Consider the following 24,415-nt stretch of genomic DNA (forward strand, 5'->3'; position numbering starts at 1 on the left):
AGATTTTCATTCTTAGGTTTTCTGTTACTGTGTTCAGATTGTTCTTATGCACTCAGTCCGTACCTGCAAATGCATTACTTCTGAAAGGTTAGTCTGCAGCTCTTGCACTCTTGAGCTCTGGGTCAAATAATTTAATCCACAGATGGAGAAAAAAAGTACAGTACTATAACAAGAAGAAGATCAGGAAAAATATGGAGGAAGAGATAAGGCAGGGTCTAATGCCAAGTGTTTTTGAACATCTAAACAATTTAGAGAGAAAGTAGGAATATTTGTGAATTGATTGACTGGACTACTATATTTTGTAGGGATTTCAGCTCCTGCACAAATTACTTAATCATGAAGCTGCTTTTTGGATCTATATAAAGGCACATGTTGTAGACGTTTGGTTGAAAGTGGCCTAATTGCTCACGTTACATGTATCTGAGTGTTGATGTCTTTCTGACACATTCACCTACTTGTTGACTAAAAGTTTCTTTACTGGATAGAGTGTGATTCTAGGCTTTGCATTTGTTCAATTTGCATATTACTTTGAGCAGCCTGGTATTTTTCCATTTTAACAATTTCTTCATGTTTTCTTTCAGTTACCTTCAGGTTTCAGCAAACAAGATAAACTTGTGTGGGGGGAAATGTGCATCTGCAGTTAATAAACAAAAAGGTAAAAGTTTTCTAACAAAACTAGATGTAGAAATCTAATAAAGCCAAGAGATATAGATCTAAAAGGTTTCAATATTCCATGTATGATCGAATACAGAAGTAAAGTTTCTAGCAAATTGCCTTTGGTAAAATTTTATAGCGCCTTCCCATCCATCTGCAGAAAATATGATCTGCCCCACAGATTACAGATGCTTGAGTCTATCCATGTGGGTTTTGTGATCATACGCTAAAATAATTATATTAGTCTATTAACGATACAGGGTCTTTGGTGCTGATACACATTATACTCAAAATACAGGATTGATATTTTCTGTAGATTTTTAAATAAGAGCAATTCTCCATTTTGACAGTTTTTTTTTCTTTGTTATAATAAGACGGTGCCTTGTACTTCATTCTAAGTTACAAATCCAGTAAAAATCCATGTTTATCATAAAACACATACAGGGGAATGAAAAGTCACAAAGAGCAAAACAATTCGCACCAATAAGACTAAAAATCCACATCTCGCAATGTAATATTGTTCGTTAAACTGTTATTGCATTGCGAATTTTAATTGCGCATTGCGAGTTTTAATTGCGCACTCATAAGAAGTGCTTGAAGGTGTCGTAATCTTTTGGAGCAAACATAACGACTTTTTCAGTAAGAAGTTTTATTACATTGACTGCGCATTGGCGCAAACTATAAAATTCGCAAACGGTCTTTCACTGTTGGAAGTGGTCGCTAAACAGTTTTCGGGCTCGCAAAAGCTATATTAAATTCGCACAAAGCTAAATTTGTTCGCGCAAAGGCATAACTTTTTGCATTGCGAATAGTTTTTCCGTTAGCAATTTTAATTACATTCCTCCGATAGGGAGTTAAGTCGACCTTTTCTTAGTCTATTAACAAAATATTCAACTTTATTTTAGCAAAAAAAAATTCCGAAAACATTGTGCAACAATTTGAAATTGTGTGACTTTTTGATTTGACATTCACATCTTGCAACCTTTTTAAATTGTTGCATGACAAACTCGAATTTGTTAAGTTTTCGAGTGAAAACCAGCGTCAAACACCCCAAAACGACCCAAAATTGTGAAGGCAAAAAACATTTTCAAATGGTTAAAGGGACCCCTACCATTGGCTTTTACATGAATTTGACAGGTTTTAGCTGGAGTACTTTCGGATTCAGATTTTTTTGCTGCTTTGAGACATAATAAATCTCTATTTTTTTTCACTAAAAAAACTCCATCAGAGAAACTGGATCTTTAATAAGTAGACCCCTTATAGTATTTTTTTCAATGTGCTACTTCCTCAAACATGTAAATTGACCTATAAAATAAGTTATGAAATGTTTAAAATGCTGTTACTTTGTCAGTTTGGCAAGCTCTTTATTCATGAAGCAATTATCTTAATGTTCTTATTTATTAGTACATGTTCATTTGTTAGAAGCCCAGTCTGCTCTTATTAATTGATTAAATAGAACCGCAGAGGCAATATTAATGTGTATGTGTCAAAAAAGGTCATGGCAGCAGCAGTGGGTGAGCCATCAAACAATATGCTGGGAATTGAATAGTAAATGAAAACAAAAAGAAAGAAAGAAATAGAAAGTGGTGGGAGAGGCAAATAGTCACATGAAATAAAAACAAAGTCAGTCAAGTGAGTGTTTAGAATAACAATCACTGCTGAGGCGTATATGCTTTACTAATTGCAAAAAGGACATATACATATGTAAAATCATATGTATATGTTGTAAACTGTATCCTTATAAATGTTTTTAAGCGATGTTGTAAGTTATAATTTGTGCTTAGTGATGTAATTGTATCATGTTACTCCCTGAAACTAGTGTATTCTAAAACAAAAATGATGTTCCCTGGGATGTAAAATATGAAGATATCTAAAAGTTACCTTGAAGTTCCAGTCCTTCGGCCTCATTGCCGCAGTGGAATTTCAAGCCCTTTGGTCTCATGCTTTTATTTAGTTATGGAACCTCATAAATTCTAATACCCCTATATATTATATCTAAATTATATTCTTCCAGATGGATAACTGGGTGGTAGATTTGGCTCTTCAAAAGATTCTTTAGCCTCCATTCTGCAATTACTCTCCATAGGCCAGCAATTTTCACATTCTCTTGGATTCAAACCAAATATATATATATATATATATATATATATATATATATATATATATATATATATATATATATATATATATATATATATATATATATATATATATATATATATATAGTCCTGCAGTGTGACAGCACTCCAAGGAATTACAAACAAAAAGAAGTTGATGCAAAGGAGGTTTTATTAAATCCGACGTTTCAGCTCCATCTTGGAGCTTTCATCAGGGAAAGAAAAAAGGTGTGCGTCCATACGAACTGTATATATATATATATATATATATATATATATATATATATATATATATATATATATATATAATTTATTCGCCGGTGCAAAACGCGGAAATTCACGCCTCGCAAATAAATTCGCTCATCACAAGTCAAGAGATCTATAGCTATTAGCCAATTTTTACGGGTTTGTAGGATAACTAATGATCCAGACGTTCTAGAGGAGAATCTCAAAAACATGAACAATAAATTGTTAGAAAGAGGGTATCTAGATAATGTGATCCATAAAAATAAACAGATGGTTCAAAAAAGAGTGTCAGTGAAACGGTGTAAACAATATAAGGAGAACACAGAAAGTGACCTTTGTCTTGCAGTTTAACTCATTTAGTGCCAACTTCAAAACAATTGTATCAGCATTGGCACCTATTGAGGGATGCGGGAGGGATGTGGCTGTAATTTGATGATTTGATCTTTATCTTATGGTGAACAGATATTTTATACATATATGCTATAAATGCTAATGATTTACTAGAAAAAGTGGTTGCTATCGACTGAAGATTAGTTACATAAGAAGAATGTGCCTGCTTACGTGTAGACATGACTCTGTATGAACGTGAAATATCGAAATATCGCAAGGAAATTGACGCCGGCGTCCGTTTTTTTTTCGATGCGGCAAAATTATTTTTGACGCCGGCGAATTTTTCCGGCCGAATTTATTCGCTGGCGGCAAATCGCGCAATTTCGCCGTGAATTCGCGCCTGGCGAATAAATTCGCCCATCACTAGTTTTAAGCTTGGTGTAACGTATGTAGTATTTTACACAATTTTTTACACAAAAAGGTTGTTTAGCCATTGAATGTGGATGCTCATCTGACTATATATGTGTTTCAAAAGTTAAAATTCATTATAAAAAAAACTCACATAGCCCATATAAATAGCAATGTTTCACTATGGGTATACCAGTTACACGTGATAATACAAGGTCACAGTTTTAAAAGGTAAAAGGGCAAATGACATGATAAAAAATAAACCACATACATAAAGCATACACATCACAGGTATTTCAGAATAATCCCAAACCATGTAAAAAATCAGAGATTAGAAAAAACAGGAAAACAGCCCCCCGATATCATATACAAGGGGTTCAAACTATTTGTAGTCATTTGGTAAGAACAGACTAAATGTGGTACATAACAAAAATACACTATTGGGGAGTAGATCTAGGAGAATGTTTTCCTGCCTCTCATGTAATCAGGGATGTTTTGTCAAGAAGGTTGATATATTTGTGCAACCACAAACAGGATAAGAATTCCAACTTTAAGGATACTTCACGTATCTGTGATACATATGATCTTATATCCCTGTGAGCTGCTCTATGAAGGTTAGACCAAATTGAAGATCAGCATCAGTCTACTATCAGGAAAGGAAATACCTAATTGCCAGTCTCTAAACATTTTATAGAAAAGGGACATTTGGAGACAGAATTGAGATTTTTGGTATTAGATTATAAATGCCCAGACGGTGAGGGGGCAGAGAGAAATTGTTACATAAATGTGAGGGGTGGTGGATAAACCAGTTGTAATCATTGACACCACACTGAATTAACAGAGATTTTGATTCATATGTTTTCTTGTAAAATGTAGTTCCACGTTTTTATTTTTGGGATTATGCTGAAATATCTGGGATCTGTATGCTTTAAGGATGTCTATGATGTAATTTCCTACATTACTATGTGGGCAATGTGATTTTTTCTATAATACATATTAATTGTAATATGAGAGACCACATGTGGTTGTTGTTGGTTTTGACCTTGTGCACCAGAACTAATATAATTTTTTTGGAGATGTACTGTGTAAAAACAAATGTTTTTATTGTTTGTGTGGAATATGCACTATCCCTAAATACCTGCAGCACTACCTTAAATCTATATATTTTGTCTAAGAGAAAACAACCAAAGGTATTTTAAGGAGTATTTTTCCAAAGCATTTTATTTGATATTTTCATGGCATATTACAGCAAATGTTTGCCATGAAAAGACATCTCTGCAACTGTGACCATGGTTATCTGCACTCAGCAGGAACAATAGCTGGAAAATTCCTCAACATAGGTACAGCTGACTTCAGAAAATGTCTTTTAGTATACAATGCCTTTTGGTTGTTTATTTTGTTGAAAAGCATCTTTATAAATATTAGATTTGTGTTACACAACTTTTTATAGTTTTGTTAACACAAAAAATGCCCTTTCTCAAATCAATCAATCAATCAATCAATATTCACACATACCAGGAAAAATTATATGATAGAGTGACTCAAAAGACTCAAAAATATAAAGGTTTTCACTTACATAGATGTTTTTCAGTGGACAAAGTCTACAGGGGGCCTTTATGATGAAACACATGGTTTCAGCAGTGCAGTGTTTGATACAGTTATTGCAGAATTCTTTGCCATTAATTAAAGCTACTTGCATCCAAACTCAGTTCCACTGCCTTTGCCCCACTTCCTATAACCAATTTTGTTCAGGTCTGTTTGTTGACCTCCAAAGGTGGAGGTACAGTAGCTACAGTGTTCCTACAGTGGTCTGCATTATTTGACATTTGGTAGTTGCACCTCAAGAATTAGGCTCTCATTATTTTAATGCCAAGCACTAGAAGTGATGCCAACCATCCCCAACATGTTGAGAGATTATTATTTCTTATTATTAACATGTATTTATATAGCGCCAACATATTGCGTAGCACTGTAAAGTAAATGTGATTATACAACTAAATCGCATGAATTATATACATAGAACATATGGAGTTACATACATCACAATCAATATCAGTACAAAAGGTGAGGAAGGCCATATGCAAAAGAGCATACACTCTAACGGGAAGGGAGTAATACACAAGGTGTGGGAGTGGGCAAGATAGAATTAAGTGGGTGAGAAATGTGGTACTGTATGTGGTGTTGCATTTGGTAGTTAAGCAGAGTGAGGATAGGCTTCTCTAAAGAAGTGCATTTTAAGAGATTTCTTGAAAGCAGAAAGTCGGACATACCGTGGGAGAGAGTCCCAGAGGAGGGGTGTAACCCCAAGGCACCGGGCCTGGGGAGAGGGGGTGATAGTGGAATTGTTAGCTATGATGCATACTTCCGGGATGTTACTGGTGTTAGTTGGAGGAAAGAGAACCATTTCAGTTTTAGAGAGGTTTAATTTAAGGTAGCATTGCGACATCCAGGTAGAGATAGCGGACAGGCAGGAGGAGACGCGAGTTAGGAGTTCTGGGTTGAGATCAGGAGATGAGAGATAGATCTGAGTATCGTCAGCATAGAGGTGGTAGTGGAAATGATACGAGTTGATTAATTTGCCGAGGGAGGAAGTATAGAGGGAGAATAGTAATGGTCCCAGGACAGAGCCTTGAGGAACCCCAACAGAAAGAGGTAGGGGAGAAGATGCTACTCCGTTGTAGGAGACACTGAAGGAATGATTGGTGATGTAAGAAGAGAACCAGGACAGGGCTGTGTCACGAAGGCCTAGCGAATGGAGGGACTGGAGGAGGAGAGGGTGATTTACAGTGGCAAATGCATCTGAGAGATCAAGCAGTATTAGTAGTGAGAAATGATTGTTGGCTTTAGCGGTTAAAAGGTCATTAGTTAGTCGAGTCAGGGCAGTTTCAGTGGAGTGTTGTCGCTTAAAACCAGATTGTAGGGGGTACAGCAGGTTATTATCAGAGAGGAATGAGGTTGGTCGGTTGTAGACTAGGCGCTAGATGCATGTATCAGAATATAAGCTCTTTTTTTAATATTGTATTTATATTTTTAGAAGGATTTTTCTAAGAGCCCTTTGAGGTCATTACCCTTTACCGCTAGTTGAAGAGCACTAGCACTCACCTGAAATTCCTTTGGCAACTGAAGTATCCAATCACAAAAAGACACATAGCAATGAAGACAGAGAACCTAGTAAATGTTGTAAGCTATAAAAAAAAGTTATTGAAATGCATTTTGTTCATCAAATCCAGATCCCTTTCCTCAGTTATAAGGGACATGTGAATATATATGAATGTATATTTGTACCTAAAATACATATTGCTAAATACTTGCATGGCAATTGAGATCTTAATGCATTTAACTGTAATTAGAAACCACATATGTAGGCTATTGAAGACTGTAAGTGTAAGTGAAGACTATATAAGATTATAACAGTTTATGCCTTGCAATTAACAATTGCATCTAAAATGCACGGATCTGTGTTCTATTTAATCTGATATGATTTGTTGTGCTACCAATGAGGTCATACAACCAATCCATTGCGGTGTCCCCATCTAGATCAAACTGAGTTAATTGTAAGCCTAAGAAACAAATCACAACATACAGTGGAACTTTTCATAGTTTTTATTGGTGGTATACTGAACTTCTAGTTCTACCTCTATTTTAAAGAAGAAACAGTTAGTTGTAGAACTGGGTAACTAGGGATGGGTAACTAGGAATACTGGGTAACTAGGGATGGGCAATTTTTTTCGCCTTGTCTTGCCGCGGAAATGACGCCCATAGACTTGTATGGCGTTGTGCGTCAAAAAGACATGTGTCAAAAAAAAAATGTCTGCCACCCATAGACTTTAATGTGCGTTGCCGAAATTTCAAATTTTTGGCTAAACTAAACTGGTCAAATTTGCCATCCCTATGGGTAACAATGGACAAGCATAGGAGTCCATGTGAGAAAGAACAGATCAGTCCAAGCTGGTCTTAGTCAATATAATAGTCAATATGGTAAATTTATGTTGCTATATAGTTGGCCATATTTACCTTTACTACCAGAAACATAAAGAATATTTGCTGTGTAAATGTATAGAACATAAACTGATCAGTTATGGCTATAATTTTCATTGATATACCCAATAGCATACTGTTTATAAAAATATTTAATATTTAGCTGTAATGTTTTTTAACCTCAAACACATTTGAGGGCCCAAAGTCACCCTAAATACAACAAACCACCCTTTGTGTAGGATAACAATGTGTATTATGGTCTCATACTTCTAGGCTGCCATACAGCCCAATACCTGATCTAATAATATACAGGTATAGAAACCAGTTATCCAAAAAATCTCTGAATTACAGCAAGGCCATCTCCCATAGACTCCATTTTATCCAAACAATCCACATTTTTTAAAATTATTTCTTTTTTCTCTGTAATAAAACATTACCTTGAACTTGATTCAAACTGAAATATAATAATCCTTATTGAAAGTAAAACCAGCATTCTGAGAATTTAATGTTTACATGATTTTCTAGTAGACTTATTTTTGAAGATCCAAATTACAGAAAACCCCAGGTCCCAAGCATGCTGGTTAACATACCTGTACTCAGTAACGTAACTAGAGGGAGGCGGGCCCTGGCGCGGGACGCACAGCCGGGCCCCCCACCCCCCTCTGTGCACCCAGAACTGCCCTGAATCAGCCCAGAACCGCCCGGAATTCATGTTGCGCGAGCTGCCGGGGGGCCCTGAGGGGGTGTGGGCCACTGCCTGTACTTTGGAATGTATTTTAAACAAGTGGCAGATGGAACACATTTTCCATGGCACACCATGTTACAGCATTCAGTTCAATGAAAAAAGGTAGGATAATGAGTGATATTCTGGGAAATGTTGAGCTATCCGATCTTGATATCTAGATAAAGTTAGCTCCATCAGTAGATATGCTAGTCTCACTGCCTTATAGTTCATTTATTTTATTTGTTATGTTCACATAGATATTTTCTTATAAACATGTAAGCTTATTGTAAATTGAGCAGTGCAGTTGCTCCAACTTATAGCTTTACTCCAATATGTACCTTGAATGAGACCTAAAAGGAATTGTTCAGTATAACAATAAAAACTGGGTAAATAGACAGGCTGTGCAAAATAAAAAAAAATTCCAATATAGTTAGTTAGCCAAAAATGTAATATATAAAGGCTGGAGTGATTGGATGTCTAACATAATAGCCAGAACACTACTTGCTTTGCAGTTCTTGAAGTTTTAACCGATTGGTTACCAGGCAGTAACCACCAATCAGTGACTTGAGGAGAGGCACATGGGTCTTAAATGTTTGCTTTTGAATCTGAGTTGCATGCTAAGGATCAATTGCAAACTCACTAACAAATCTTGGTATATGGTGTGTTTTTAAGAAACTTTTCATAATACTTATTCTAGGTATGGCATATTTTTCCTGGTATCTTTTTATCATTCTAACATTCACACAAAGAAATGTAATCATAAAATAACACAAAATCATTGGAAAGCAAAATAGATAGTCACCTTATTACATGTGAAGTTACATCTGTTCAGTTTTATCTCAGCAGTTTTCACTTAGTCTCTGATTTAATCTCAGTTTGTGTAATGACTAAACAGTTCCTGTGAGGCAATGCTTTGCCTGAGAAAACAAAAAATAGATAGGATTCAATGCATAACACTAACTGGTTTATATTTCTAGATTACACTGATAATAGTGGTTGCATTAACATAGGTGTCATCATTCCTGTAAAAAAGGACAAAATGAAAGGTGTGGAACAGTAGATGCAAAAATCCTGTAGGGAATGTATATCTGTCCCAAAATTCTCTGACACAGAGCAAATGTAAGTAAACAAGGGTTGTGTTCACTCAGCCTGAAAAGCTAATACAGGTGTTGGGACTGATTAGTCACCGCATATGAAAAGGGGATGAGGCTTTAAAAGCTGTGTCCAGGAAATGAGGTAAAGCTGGTGCAGCTGTGGGAACAGAGGAAAAATGACAAAAAAAGACTGAAAGTAAAATATATTTTTTTTTTTTTAATGGAATGAGTTGGCCTAACATAGGTGAGGCTCCAACAAACAGGTTCCTAGGTATTCATAATGTCAGTGAACCTATTTTGGTTTTAGAATAATAAACTTTAATTTTTCCATGTATATATGTTGTTTAAAATTGAAATGCCTCCTGTCTTGTGGAAAACTACAAGGGAAAGTTGTGCTCACCACTATTTTTTTAAATCTATTAGGCTGGGGTGCAATGAGGCTGTGACCACAAAATACATATAGACAAATACAGGAGTCTTCTGCACTCAACCCATTATCAATATATTTAAGACAGCGACATTTTATGCATACTGCTACTGAAAAATGCCTTACCGTTTAAACAAAACAGGGATTGTTTGTCTATATATTGCAATATATTCAAGCTGGCCAACTACATCAAAGTCATCCCATATCTGGCCAGTCCTATGCTCAATTTTATCTGATTCATTAAGAATTCTATTGCTTTATTATACATTTTACAAAGGGACTAAGTTTTACCTGCAACTTACTTGCTGCTTTCAAAGTAAAACTCCCAAACTTGGCTGTCCTTTTATTAGACACCAGTGGGATCACCTGACTATAGCTGGGAAGGGGTGGGAGCTACAACATGGAGCTGGTCACTGCTCCTGTATAAACTATAACAAACAAGGGAAAGTTGTGCTCACCACTATTTTTTAAAACCATTAGGCGGGGGTGCAATGAGGCTGTGACCACAAAATACATATAGACAAATACAAGAGTCCTCTGCACTCAACAGAGACATTTTGTGCATACTGCTACTGAAAAATGCCTTACCCTTTAAACAAAACTACACTGTACATAAAACACATACAAATTCTTGCTTGAAGTTGCAACGGACTCCGTGGTCTCTTGCCCCTACTTGCTATTTGAGCGAACTAATTTCATGTAAATATGACCCCCAGCCAAAAAAATATTCAGAGGGGTGCACATAGCTCCCACCACCCCCAACCCCAATCCCCCCGCCACATGCTTGCTTGGGCATGACAATGTAATAAAGAAAAATTATTGTGAAGGTTTTTTTGTGCTATATAGAAGAAGCCAACTCTGCAGTTTGCCCCCCCACCCCACAGCGGGGGCTACTTCCTCTATAGTTATGCCAACGTTAGTGTTATCTGACAATCCACCATCCCTGAAATATTTTGCAGCATGTAAACTAAACTGACAAAATTGCATAAGAAATATCCAGTTACATCATAAATCAAGCTGTCCTTCCTTTAAACCTCCTTTTGCCCAAGTATGGACAAAATTCAGAGCAATTCATGTTAAAAAATGTTTTTGCATTTAATTCATCCCGCATGTCAGTATATTTTTGGTCTTACCTTTATTTTGTGCACACCACTAACATGCTGTATTTTCTTTTTACATAGTTCTGGCTTTAGTAACTTTGGTCCTACCAGACTGGAAGGACTGTGCAAATTACACTATATAATGCTTTACAAATGCCTTATTTACATTTAAATGTTAATATTTGCCCTTTCCCAATGCTACATGATAAGTTATTCCTCTGGAGGTGGGGATCACTCAGAGATCAACACAGCGGAGTAACAGCAGTGTCCTACAGTGCTCCCATACGTGCACATCATTCAGCATAAGTTCAGGATGTGGGAGGGGACTCCTTCTTGCTGCTACTCTACCACACCTCATTAATATAGCAATGCCAGTCCAGTCCAGTCATGGATCTGGCTGTAAGTCTCTGTGCTTTGTGTGCTAAAATAAAATGCAGCAACTCCTCAAAGGAAGAAGGTTGTGTGCAAAGTGCAAAAAGTCTTATTGTGTCCCTTTTGTCTCCACAGTGCCATAGAACTCCACTGACAAAGGGATTCTGGGAGTTATATGTGCACATTGAAGTGCTGATGTTTGCCTGAGTCTAATATGGTACAAATAACTCCCTGTGTAGACAGCAAAGAACTTTTAACATAACAGAGGTATGTCTGCCAGACTTATACAATTTATGATTTGCCTTGTAAAGTGAATAATTCACAATCACGTTGGCATGATTCATTTGTGAGCAAGCTTCCTGTTACAACTATACAACTGTATACTAGTAACATAAAGAATATTGTCCCATGATAAGCTATGCTTAGTATTAGTATTTCAGAAAACAATTAATAAATCAAAGGTAGCATAATAACCTTTTATTCCTGTAAGCATTGTTACTAATGAAACAGTGCTACAGATCTCCGTTCCTCAGTAGACCAGCATCATTTCTGTTTTCTAACTGTGGAGTTAGGACCATAATTAAGTTCATTTATACATCAGTGAAACCTACAAGGAAGAAAAAAAAAGATCAGGTGTCCACAAAGACTCTTCAAATGAATCTTATTTTCATTAGCTACCAGACTTTGCAGAAGAGAAGCCTATTTGTCATGATCTGTGTTTTTCACTGCAAACTATCATAACAACCACATCCCTGCAATTGTCATTCTGACCTTGAGCTATGTCGTTGGGGAAGCAATTTGCCCATGCTGGCTTGCTTACATTATACAATACCCTTTAATTACATTTATTGTTTTTAGCATTTATTTTAAACACAGGCTATGTAAATTTAAAATGCTGTTGTAATGTATGCCAGACAGTTGAGCTATGTTTCCCTTCTCACATATAGATGCTGTGTACTCTTGGCCTTCATCAACATATATGTCCTTAAGCTGCTATAAGAAGTGTATTAAGGAGCTGAAGAAAATCCATTCACATTCTGCTGTGTTGCTTTCTTCTGAAGTCATGAACCCATCACAGACTGTTTCTAGCTGTAGGTTGCACAGTGAAGATTTACAATGCCAGTTATTCATACATCTGCCTTCTCTCTCTCCTCCCTTCACTCCCCCCTTATTCTTTAATCCCTAGGGTGAGGGCAACCTTGATACTGAGGCTCATAAAATTCATGCAGGCTTATCATCCTTGGTGAAGGCTTCAGGCACTCATTACTGCATCCAACTGCCTGCTCACTGCCATGACAGAACTAGGCCTATGGCTTATATTTTTAACAACAAAACATACCAATTTGCTAACAGAAAAAAAAGCTAAAAGCTTCAGAAAATGATGTGTTTATAATGATCAATCTTTTTAATTACTTTTGGAATAATCCTGATACAGTATGTGTTTTCCCAAAGTATATTAAAAAATTAGGTTTAAAAAAAAGATTGAAAAAAATAATGAAATGTGAATGAATTGTCATATCTGTTGAGAAACCCACTGGAAATGGCAGAATACTAGTAAAAGAGTGGGTGAGAGACTCTGACACTACCTGGATAAACAATTTAAGATGACTGAAGAAAGTGATTAATTAAACAAATTGACAAATAAAGTCATTCGCTAGGGAACAAGGTTTGATTTCTTCACTTCGTCTGTGTGTTTATTGTAATTATTATGATGTTTAACTATTACTTTTAATATGTCTTGATTTATTGATTGCACTGTCTTACAGTGATTTGTGAATTCTACAGCAGTTACATGTCTTATATTTAAGTTATTATATATAAGTAAAGTAATTTCACCAGATGGTAGGTTACAGACAAAATGAGAACAGAAAACTTATAAAGGAGCCTATAAGCTCCCAAGCAGGGCTAGTGGTGAATTAACTATTTGTTATTTTTTTTAAAAAGCAAGAGCTTAATCTGAAAAACAATATGTATCTATAACAGGTATGGAATATGTTATCTGGAAACCCTTTATCCAGAAAGCTCCAAATTAGGGGATGGCCACCTCTCATAGACACCATTTTATCCAAATAATTCACATTTTTAAAAATGATTTCCTTTTTCTCTGTAATAATAAAATAGTACTTTGTATGTGATTCTAAGATATAATTAATCCTTAATGAAAGCAAGACAAACCTACAGAGTCTATTTAATGTTTAAATTATTTTTATTAGACTTAAGGTATAAAGATTCAAATTACAAAAAATTCATTACCTGTAAAACCTCAGGCCCTGAGCATTATGGATAATAGACTCCTTATAAATTATATATAGGTGGCATATCATCAGACAAACCCAAATGAGAACCTTGTGCTTTCAAACACAATTTTTTTGCAGCAGCTGATAACTTCAGCTGTAACTGTATGGCATTGGGGGAGCATGTACTTCTTGAGAATAGACCAGATCTCAAGGTCCTAATTCACCACTGAAAAGTTTAGCTGAAAACAAATAGAATATCTTATAAAAAACAAATATATTATATACTAACATTTTGTTGGGATAAATAGCAATATTTTAAAGCCGCATAGAACACTTAGGGGGTTATTTATCAAATTTCAAATTTATCTCAATATTTTCTGAAAAAAAATTTAGACCAAATCCGCACTTTTTTTGCCATATTCATTAATACACTTTCCTGAAAATATTATTTGTGGGAAGAAACCCGAAAAATCGTGAAAAATACGAATCCAGAAATCTTCTGGTTTTTGCATGAAATCCAGAGCAGATCAAAAAATCTTTATGACTTCTCCCATTGACTTAAATGCAACCTCAACAGGTCTGAGATGCCGGATTTTTGGATTCAGACTTTTTCCATCCTCTGGGTATATTAAATCCTGAAAAATTTGTGGGGTTTTTTTCCCACTAGTATTTTATACTAAAAAAACACAATTTTTGGGGGGGTTTTGGCAGTTGGAGTTTAGTAAATAACCCCCTTAGGGGCAAATTTATGAATGCTCAAGCCTTTGTTTACTAAACCCGCATGAGAACTCCTAAACTCATTTGAATGCCTCAGCTTCCTGCCAAAAAGTTCAGTTTTAAGTGCCAAGCTTTTTATCTTTTTTGAAAAACCTGCTTGGGGAAAAAACAATGAAAAAAATAAAATCGAAGAAAAAAGCTGTTTTGGTGCTAAATTGCACAAAAGCATCAAAGCAAGTCTTTGGTTTAACTTTCCAATTTGTGGTAGACGTTCAAAACTATGGTTACTATTGGTAACTGCACTTGTGCAATTTTATACCTACAGTATGTTTAGGTAAATCAGTTTATCTAGTCCATTGGTGCTAACTTGAACAAATGCAAGAACCAGTAACAACTGATCAGGCCTCTGCTTCTTTGCTAACTTGTAGTAGTCTATTCAAAACTAAATATTGATTGGTTACTATTTGCACCTATATACATCAGTGAGCCCAACAGTTTCTTCGATTCAATGTACAGTCTCTGTAAATTACTAAAGGAGATAGATGTCATGTTAGGCCACAGGTGAGAAGCTGAAAGGTAGGAGTCTAGGTGCTTTAAAACCTGTATAATAAACAAATTTGGCTTGGTGATAAGCAGAAGTCGTAAGTTTACACTGCAAATAATTCACTCTACAGTAAAAATTTAATTCCTGAACCAGCAAGTGTATTTTTTTGAGTTGTAATGTTGGTGTGTAGGCAGCCATCTCTGGTAATTTTGCCTGGTCATGTGCTTTCAGAAAGAGCCAGCAGGATGGAACTGCTTTCAGGCAGACTGCTGTTTCTCCCACACAATGTAACTGAATATGTTGCAGTGGGACCTGAATTTTGCTATTGAGTGCTGTTCTTAGATCTAACAGGCAGCTGTTATCTTGTGTTAGGGAGCTGCTATCTGGTTATCTTCCCATTGTTCAGTTGTTAGGCTGCTGGGGGAGGAAGGGAGGGGGTGATATCACTCCAACTTGCAGTACAGCAGTAAAGAGTGACTGAAGTTTATTAGTGCACAAGTCACATGACTGGGGGCAGCTGGGAAACTGAAAATATGTCTAGCCCCATGTCAGATTTCAAAAGTAAATATAAAAACATCACGTTTTGAAAACAAAAAAAAAATGTACCATGACAGTATCACTTTAAGCAGGGTGTAAGTGTAAGTGGCTCAATACTTCCATGTTAACACACGTGTAATAGGGTGAAATGTTTATTGTTTAATGTAACTGTGTAATTAATGGTTCATACATATATATTCAGGATGGCCACTTGGCAGTCTTCACAAACATTTGGTCGACAGCCTCTTTTACATGAATTAGAACTAGAATTATAGTAGAAAAACAAGGTAATGAGACATAATGACATACAACGACAAGGACTGTGTCAAGAAATCATAGATAACTGTACCACAGGTAACACTGATGATTTTCTTGGTAAAACAGTTTGGCAAAATGTACACAAAACCAAAATCTGCAGTAGAGCTGCAAGTAGCAATCCAGATATTGCAGGTGATAAAAAAGTATCTGGAGCTGTAATTATATTCTGATATTAAATAAGGCCCAATGACCAAAACCAGCCTTCAATAGCTTCTTTGCAAGGCATCATAATTGTCTGGAACAATTAGGGGGTTATTTATCACGGTCCGAAATTATCTCAATATTGGTTGCTACAAACTATGATCTAATGTTCCCCATAGACGCGGCGATTCTTCTTGCCGAACGACCGATTTTAGGGAAGCCTGACCAATTATCGTGTGGTTAGTGGTATTCGAACGATCGTACATCTTACGATTTTTCGGCCGATATCTGTCGGGAAATTGATCGGCCAGGTCAAAAAATCTTTGTCGGTCCCAGTGCAATCTCTCTATGTTTGCAGGGCCAAGCAGGCAGCTCCCCTTTGTTTTCCTGGTAAATTAGTCTTTTTAGTTGATGGTAAATTCGTACGATCGTTCTGAGAAGATCGTGGTCTCACGATCAGGATCTGATCTTTTAAAAATCTCAACATCTATGGCCAGCTTAAGCCGATCGAGTTTTTGACACTTATTTATTATCACATTTTACCGAACATTTGTTTGCAGTAAATACTACGATTTTCAAGTTTTTTTACAGAGGTTTTACTCGATTTCCACGAAAACTTTGGGGTTTGGCATGAGACCCAGCACAAATCAATAAAGTCATTGGGACTTCTCCGATTGACTTATATGCTACCTCCACAGGTCTGAGATGCCGGGATTTCAGATTCAGAGTTTTCCAGGCTCTTGGTTTAATAAATTCTGAAAAATTTGTGAATTCTTAAAAGCCCGATTTTATTAAAAAAAAATCACGAATTTTTCGTGATTTTTACATTCGGGGCTTAGTAAATAACCCCCTTAGTGTTGGGGGACTGAGTGCTTTCAACAGCACATACCATTTTTACATCTCTCACCCCACACACAAAACCAAATATATTCTACAAAGAGAATCGGTGCACAATACTTACTGAATCGATTAGTTATATGCATTACTAAATTATAAATATGCAATAAAATGCATGTGCAATGTATAGTTTATATAAACTCTAGTCTTGGGCTGGGACATACACTTGTAGAGACATTGTCATCAGAAAACATGGTTCAAGACATGTCCATAGACAATCATGGCACCCTGTAATTATGGCCACAAGGAGTGCTATTTAACACAGCTTACACAGAGGCTACTATGCTCTGCATACACTAGCCCAGGGATCCCCAACCTTTTGAACCCGTGAGCAACATTCAGAAGTAAAAGGAGTTGGGGAGCAACACTAGCATGAAAAATGTTCTTGGGGTGCCAAATAAGGGCTCTGATTGGCCATTTAGTAGCCCCTATGTGGATTGTCAACCTACATTGAGGTTCTGTTTGGCAGTACACCTGTTTTTTATACAACCAAAACTTGCCTCCAAGTCTTGAATTCAAAAATAAGCACCTGCTTTGAGGCCACAGAGAGCAACATCCAAGGGGTTGGAGAGCAACATGTTGCTCACGAGCTACTGGTTGGGGACCACTGCACTAGCCTGAGAGGGATGAACTTAGTACTAAACTGACTAAAGAAGGGCAGTATGATGCATTGCCCCTGTGAGTTTCAGTAATTCATGGAGGCACTATTTATTTAAGTGAATATAATTCATTATTATTTTAATATGACTGTATGGCAAATGCTTTCACAGCTTTTATTTTATTAAAATGATTCTCCTTTCTAATGCTAATACTTGAATTATTTTTGATGTTATTTATATTAACTGCTGTTAAGAGCTTGAGCAGCAAGGATATTGATTCCTGAGTCGCTTTAAACAGCCTTGCTTACCTTCACTTATGCCAACTGAGACCTGATATTTTTTTTTATGTTTACTTTACATTTGTTGTGTCTTCCTCCAACAGATTATATGAGACCTTTTATTCTCAGCTTTAACTATTTGTACATTCTGTATAGGTATTTTTTTTTACAGTTGTTCATATATAATTAGGTAATTTGTTATATAATTAATCATGTGAAGTTATATATAACTTTACACTCATTCAAATTAGTAAAATATTCATGGATAAACCATACCCCTACTTAATCTTAACATTATTAGCAGATCATAGCCCTGGAGCCTTAATTCGAATAGGTCTGACAAACACATTCATTCAGGAATGCTATTACAGTATATGGGAACGATGCCTATAATTTTGTAGACCACATTTTAATAAGTAAATCTCCTGCATGTATCGTTTTCAGATATATATAATCCGACAAAAATAGTTTTTTGCATGTAAAATAATACTGTGATCTAGTGCAGCATGTACCAGTTATACAACAAAGAAAATTGCATTCTAGGAGATGCTGGATCTAAATGATCTTGTATAATTAAAATTATTTTTTGATAGTCCTGTGTCCATGGTCTAAAAAAATTTATTGCAGGTGTAGCTGAATGAAAATTCATCTGAAAATTCCAACTGAAAACATCAGTTCTGGAACACAGGAGGCTAAGGTTAAAACAAAGACGCATGTTAGAACTTTTATATTATAATTTATATATTATAACTATCTCCCAAAATAGGTATTTACCATGACAGTTTTTGTCATGTCACTGGTTTTATTCCAGTTCATAATAATATGCAGTATTTAACCAAATGGAAGTTATTTTAGGTCAAAGTTCAGTGAAAAATGAGCCTAAGCATATCATATTTATTTGTTCCTTGCTAACATCTGTGCTGGATGGGTGTTTTATAGACAAAAGTGGTCTTACAATGCTGGTCACAGTGCAAACAGTAATTAATAAAGCAATTATTTTAATTTATGTTCATACTTTCTCTAGTGAACAGATGGTGAATCCAACAAACATCACAGCTCATGAGTCATGTTATGCATACACCATTAGTAACAGGAGTAAGCTTATAAATGAATATCCATTCATACTCAGACTGCCTCCAGTATATATTAATACAGGTAGGGATCCGTTATCCAGAAACCCATTATCCAGAAACTAAAAATTATGGAATGGCCATCTCCCATAGACTCCATTATAATCAAAAAATCCAAATGTTTTAAAATGATTTCCTTTCTCTCTGCAATAATAAAAAATGTACCAACTGCTCATGCGCCGAAATTAATGGAAACCGCAGAAGCACCGGAAGATGGCTGCGGGGAACTGCGATCGCCTAATCTGCACAGAGGGGTAAGTAAAAAGTTAGGGGCATTTCCCCGGGAGGGGGGGGCAGCTAGGCTGGGGGAAGGAGGGAGGGGGGTCTATGTAGGGTAGGGGGTAGGGTTTTTTTTTAGTTAAGGGTTTTTAGTTAAGGGTTGAATAAGACCCAAATTACAGAAAGATCCATTATCCGTAAAACCCATGGTCCTATGTATTCTGGATAAGAGGTCCCATACCTGTAAATGTAATAATGACAGAATAATACTTGATTGGATGACAGAAAAATACAGGATTTATGAAGTGAATTATTTCCTTTTTTGATTCTTTTTTTTTTTAGTTTAAGCATACATTACAAGATAAATTAATATATTATATCATGCTCTAATAATTGTCTTTAAAAAGTTAACTGTATAGGGTTGAAGACAACTTACTATTCATGCATACCCTACCATGATTTTCAAATAAACACACAGGATCCCTACACAAATTAGGACAGGCTGCCCATTATGTATATCCCATGTCTCTTGCAACAGTATGGGGCAGATGTATTAAGGGTCGAATATTCGACTGGCGAATTAAAATCCTTCAACTTCGAATATCGAAGTCAAAGGATTTTGCTCAATTCGTTTGATCGAACGATCAAAGGAATAATCGTTCGATTTAACAATTAAATCCTTCGAATCGAAGGATTTTAATCCATCGATCGAAGGATTATCCTTCGCTCAGAAAAAACTTGGAAAGCCTATGGGGACCTTCCCCATAGGCCAACATGGACTTCGGTAGCTTTTAGCTGGCGAACTAGGGGGTCTAAGTTTTTTCTTAAAGAGACAGTACTTCGACTATCGAATGGTCGAATAGTCGAACGATTTTTAGTTCGAATAGTTCGATTCAAAGTTGTAGTCGAAAGGTCGAAGTAGCCCATTCGATGGTCGAAGTAGCCAAAAAAACACTTCGAAATTCGAAGTTTTTTTTCCTCTATTCCTTCACTCGAACTTAGTGAATGGGCCCCCTGGTGTTCATTAAATACATTCTGACAGCAAATAAATGGATACAATGTAGAAAATGATTATTGGCTGGTGGGATATATATATATATATTGAACAATTTGAAGAATGATTCATGCATCAATATCGTATTTGATGCATGAATCATTCTTCAAATTGTTCAATATATATATATATATCCCACCAGCCAATAATCATTTTCTACATTGTATCCATTTTATTTGCTGTCAGAATGTATTTAATGAACACCAGGGGGAACAAAACCATTCCGATAAGTGAATTGCTGAAGTTTAAAGCGTTTATCCTAAAAATAATACATTGATGATTTTCTACTCTAAAAAATGCATTTTATGTGGCTCCACTAATGTATGTAAGGTATGATCTCTTCATCAAAAAAACATTCCAACATGTGTCTTCATCAAAAAAATACGTAGTTCAGATCCATAATTCTGCCTGCACTGGTTTCTATGCAACCATGTTGAATGCAGACATACTAATTATGTCTGCTATGTGTGCACTTTATTTGTGTTACATTTTTAAACCAATAAATATCATAATATAAATCATGATGCAGGGCTAATTAGTAAATTGATTTGTAAGGATAGTTGTGGTGGAAGCCAAAAAGTGTCTTTTGCTTATTTGGATGAAAATATATCATTATTTTAAAGTCAGATGTAGAGTTACCTCTTTACCCTTTAAAACCAGAAACATATAAAACATTGCCCTTAAACTGCAATCCATTCACATTTTTACTTCATACAAAATTGGTTATTACACAGTATGTATCTATATCTGTATTAAATTGACAAATGAACATGATGATTTCATATCTGCCCGGTAAAACCAATGGTAAATGGTAAAACTATTTTTTTTTCTGACTTCAATATTGTCTGAAACACACACACTTAGAGGCAGCTAACACTAATAACCGAATGGCTTGCTCTGACTTAAACGGCACATGATCCCCCAAAATCATTTCATCAGCGGAGGTGTGGGAAAATAAAAAAATGGTCCCCATGAGAGCTAGGCCGCCCACACAGGGAGGGAGCTACCAATACAGACGGGAATATGTGACCTTCTTATGCATAATTACAGTATTTAGAGTAGATGTAAAAAAACAGCAAACACATGTACATATAAATAAATGAACATACATATGCATCAACACATTTGCAAAGCTGTCTAAATGTATACAGATATACACACAAACTTATTTTTAGAAATAGATGACCGAGGTACATAAAATCCCATTAATTTTACATCTCACAAACAAGAAATATTCCTTGATTCTTGGATGGAAATGGTCAGTCCTCTTACCAGTGTCAATTAAACTTAATAATAAAGATTGGATCTAGGCAATACAAAATGGTGCCAGCGATGAAGGAGAAACTTCCCTTTGTTCTGAAACACATTGAAAAACAAATGGGGGCAAATTTTTGTCTGCGAAGGCTTAAAGGAAAACTATACCCCCAAAATGAACACTTGAACAACAGATAGTTTATATCAAATTTAGTGGCATATCAAATAATCTTACCAAACTGGTATATATTTAAGTAAACATTTTTCTTTTACATCTCTTGCCATTATCCACCATTTTATGATGGTCTGTGTGCTGCTGCCTCCTGACTAGAAATACTGCAGCTCTAACTGTAATAGGAAGAAGTGTGGAAGCAAAAGACAGAACTCTGTCTGTTAATTGGCTCATGTGACCTAACATGTATGGTTTGTTTGGTATGTTTGTGTGCTCCGTGAATCAAACGATGCCATTGGCAGCACTTATTTTTGAAAATGGCAATTTTGTAGTTATGATTACCCAATGGCACATACTAGTAAAAAAGTATATTATTACAAAAATGGTTTATTTACAAGAAACAGGGATGTTTTATGCAATATCTTTTTATAGAGGCCTACATTGTTTGAGGTGGTATAGTTTCCCTTTAATAGTTACAACTTTTAAAGACAATCCCACTTTAAAATACAAAAGAATTCCAGTGTTTTTTTAACATTTTTATGACTTTTCGGCATACAGGATATGATGTCACTGACATAAGATTGAGGAGGATGTAGCTTCATCTTATCTGTTCGCTGGTTCTAAGCTGGCGAAGAAACTCTGGCAACAGAGGTAATGTTTTATAAAATTTGGTGAATTTGCAGAGTAACGAATTTTTGCCTAAGCAAAAATGTGGCAAAAATGTGGCTGGAGAAAGGGTGCGAAACTGCGCTAATGACGGTCTCTTTCGCTAACGAATTGTCCTCTATGCCTGTTAGTAAATTGGCGTTGTCCCTGCAAATGGGATTTCTGGCAAATTTTGCTAGCGACGGCCACTTCACCCTTTTGTAACTCTGCCCCATGGTTTTTTGTTGTACCCTATTTTTTTTTTCTGTAACATTTTCTATTACTGTTTGATTATGTTAATCTTGTAAATTATGATTATGTTAGTTTTAACAGTGGCACTGTTTTAAGAATGTGTAATGGTATTATGGTTAATATAGTATTCTGTGTTTTTATTTCCAAGAAATATGTATGTGTCTGTTATGTTTTCTTGTTTTTGTTGAACATATAAACTCAATAAAACACTTTAAAGAAGAGTAATTCTGCAAGAGTTTTACTGAAATCATTAGAAATTATATAGTTAACAGAGAAGCAATATCAGTTGACTTTCTGGGTAGGCAATAAAGACTAACTAGAGGATAACTTACTAGAAGATAACTTCGAACATATTACATTAATGTGGTATTGCAATAACAACTTGAGAGTTGTGAAACAAAATGTATGATATTTATAAATTCATCAAAAAATGATTAATTCATTCAATAATTAATTAAAAAACTTATGAAAGGTATAACTTATGCATTCCTAAACTATATTTCCTGATATTTTAGCACCTGAAATATTATCTCCTGATAAAACCAGCAAATGCATGCAAGTAATTTTATTTACTAACACCTAAGTTTATCAACTACTTTAAACCTTTCAGCTCAATTTCCAAGTTGAATAACAAGAACATTTTTAACATTTTGTGATCTTGCAACATTTATGGGGAAAGATAAGGCCGATAGATTTGAAGTGTTGAAAAACAAAAATGTGAACAAGAAAAAATGTTGTGTTGTTTCTTCCTATAAGCAGGGCAAAATTTTAATTAAAACAATTTACCATATTCAACTTTAAAAGGAAAGCAGGAACTAACCTTGTTGATGGAAGAAGGGTTTGGGTTCCTAGAGCACTGGGCTGATTTTTTTTCTACAAGTACCATCTATATAGTCACAATGGTTTGCACCTCAAGGCAAGTGAGTCCGTTGTGCTAGGGCTGTGAAATTAGGATGGGATCACAGATTAGCCGTAAGAGGGACACATAGTATACCTGTTTAAAAATATCCAACTATTATTAAGAGTTCTGTCTAATAATATTAATAGTTCTAACCATCCAATGAATAAAGTAAATATCAGACTGCAAGCAGTAACCTTCACTGTCTACTTTCAAATGCATGAAACTTGTCAGGCCAAATGAAAGAGCTATAATTAATTGCATGTACAGAAAATGTAGATATCACTTGTATTACTGAGATCCAGTAGTATGAAATATGTGACTGGGATGTGAATTTAGGTGATTACACCCTTTTTAGGAGGGAAAAGAGATTATAAAATTAAGAGAATATGTCTAGAATTAGAGTCATGCACTAAAGAAAATTATCATTGGTGTATACTTCAAGCTATAAGAGGCAAAAATTAACCCTACCCTACAACATGGAAGAGGCTTCAAAACTAGTTCATGTTCTTATTATGGGTGACTTTAATTATCTGGACATTGACTAGAGTAAAGGGATGGCCAAGTCAGAATTAGCTCATTGGTTTATTCATATATATGCGACACCATAGCAAATCAAAATCATGTTGGGTTGGTTAAGAGAAAAAGATGAAAATAACCTAAAAATACAGCAAAAAACCCCTAAAATATAAATGAAAAGTGTATTTCATCAAGAAGTAAAATAAATCTGAAATAATTTTGGTAAATTGGTTGATGAGAGCAAGAAAAAATATTATTAAATCTGTTATCTTTCATGTGTCTCAAGTATTGAGGACTAGTTGACTCAGGAAGAAATTCTAAAGAATCTAGAAATGTGAAAGTAAACAAATGTCCTCAGACTCAGATTGGAATTTAAGTAGTTCCTTGCTTTTCAAATACACCTAAACAGCCCCCACGGGCCCTTTAAATAGTGACTGTGTATAGCATCTTAAAGCAGCCCCTCTGGCATTTGCTAGAATTCACAGATTGCCAGTCAGGCCTGAATGCCCTGAACTGGATGGTATTCATCCCATCCTACAAAAGCTTTTTGATTG

At 35.6% G+C, this 24,415-nt stretch overlaps 1 long non-coding RNA gene across 1 annotated transcript; it reads left to right on the forward strand.

The window, feature by feature from the left end:
• Window positions 1–440: 440 nt before the first annotated feature.
• LOC121400646 lies at window positions 441–13,485 on the forward strand. The gene is made up of 3 exons (XR_005965874.1): window positions 441–655; window positions 11,586–11,717; window positions 12,398–13,485. It is a non-coding gene; the product is annotated as an uncharacterized LOC121400646 (long non-coding RNA).
• Window positions 13,486–24,415: the final 10,930 nt, after the last annotated feature.

Source organism: Xenopus laevis, chromosome 2S (genome assembly GCF_017654675.1).
Source record: "Xenopus laevis strain J_2021 chromosome 2S, Xenopus_laevis_v10.1, whole genome shotgun sequence".
Classification (NCBI taxonomy): Eukaryota; Metazoa; Chordata; class Amphibia; order Anura; family Pipidae; genus Xenopus; species Xenopus laevis.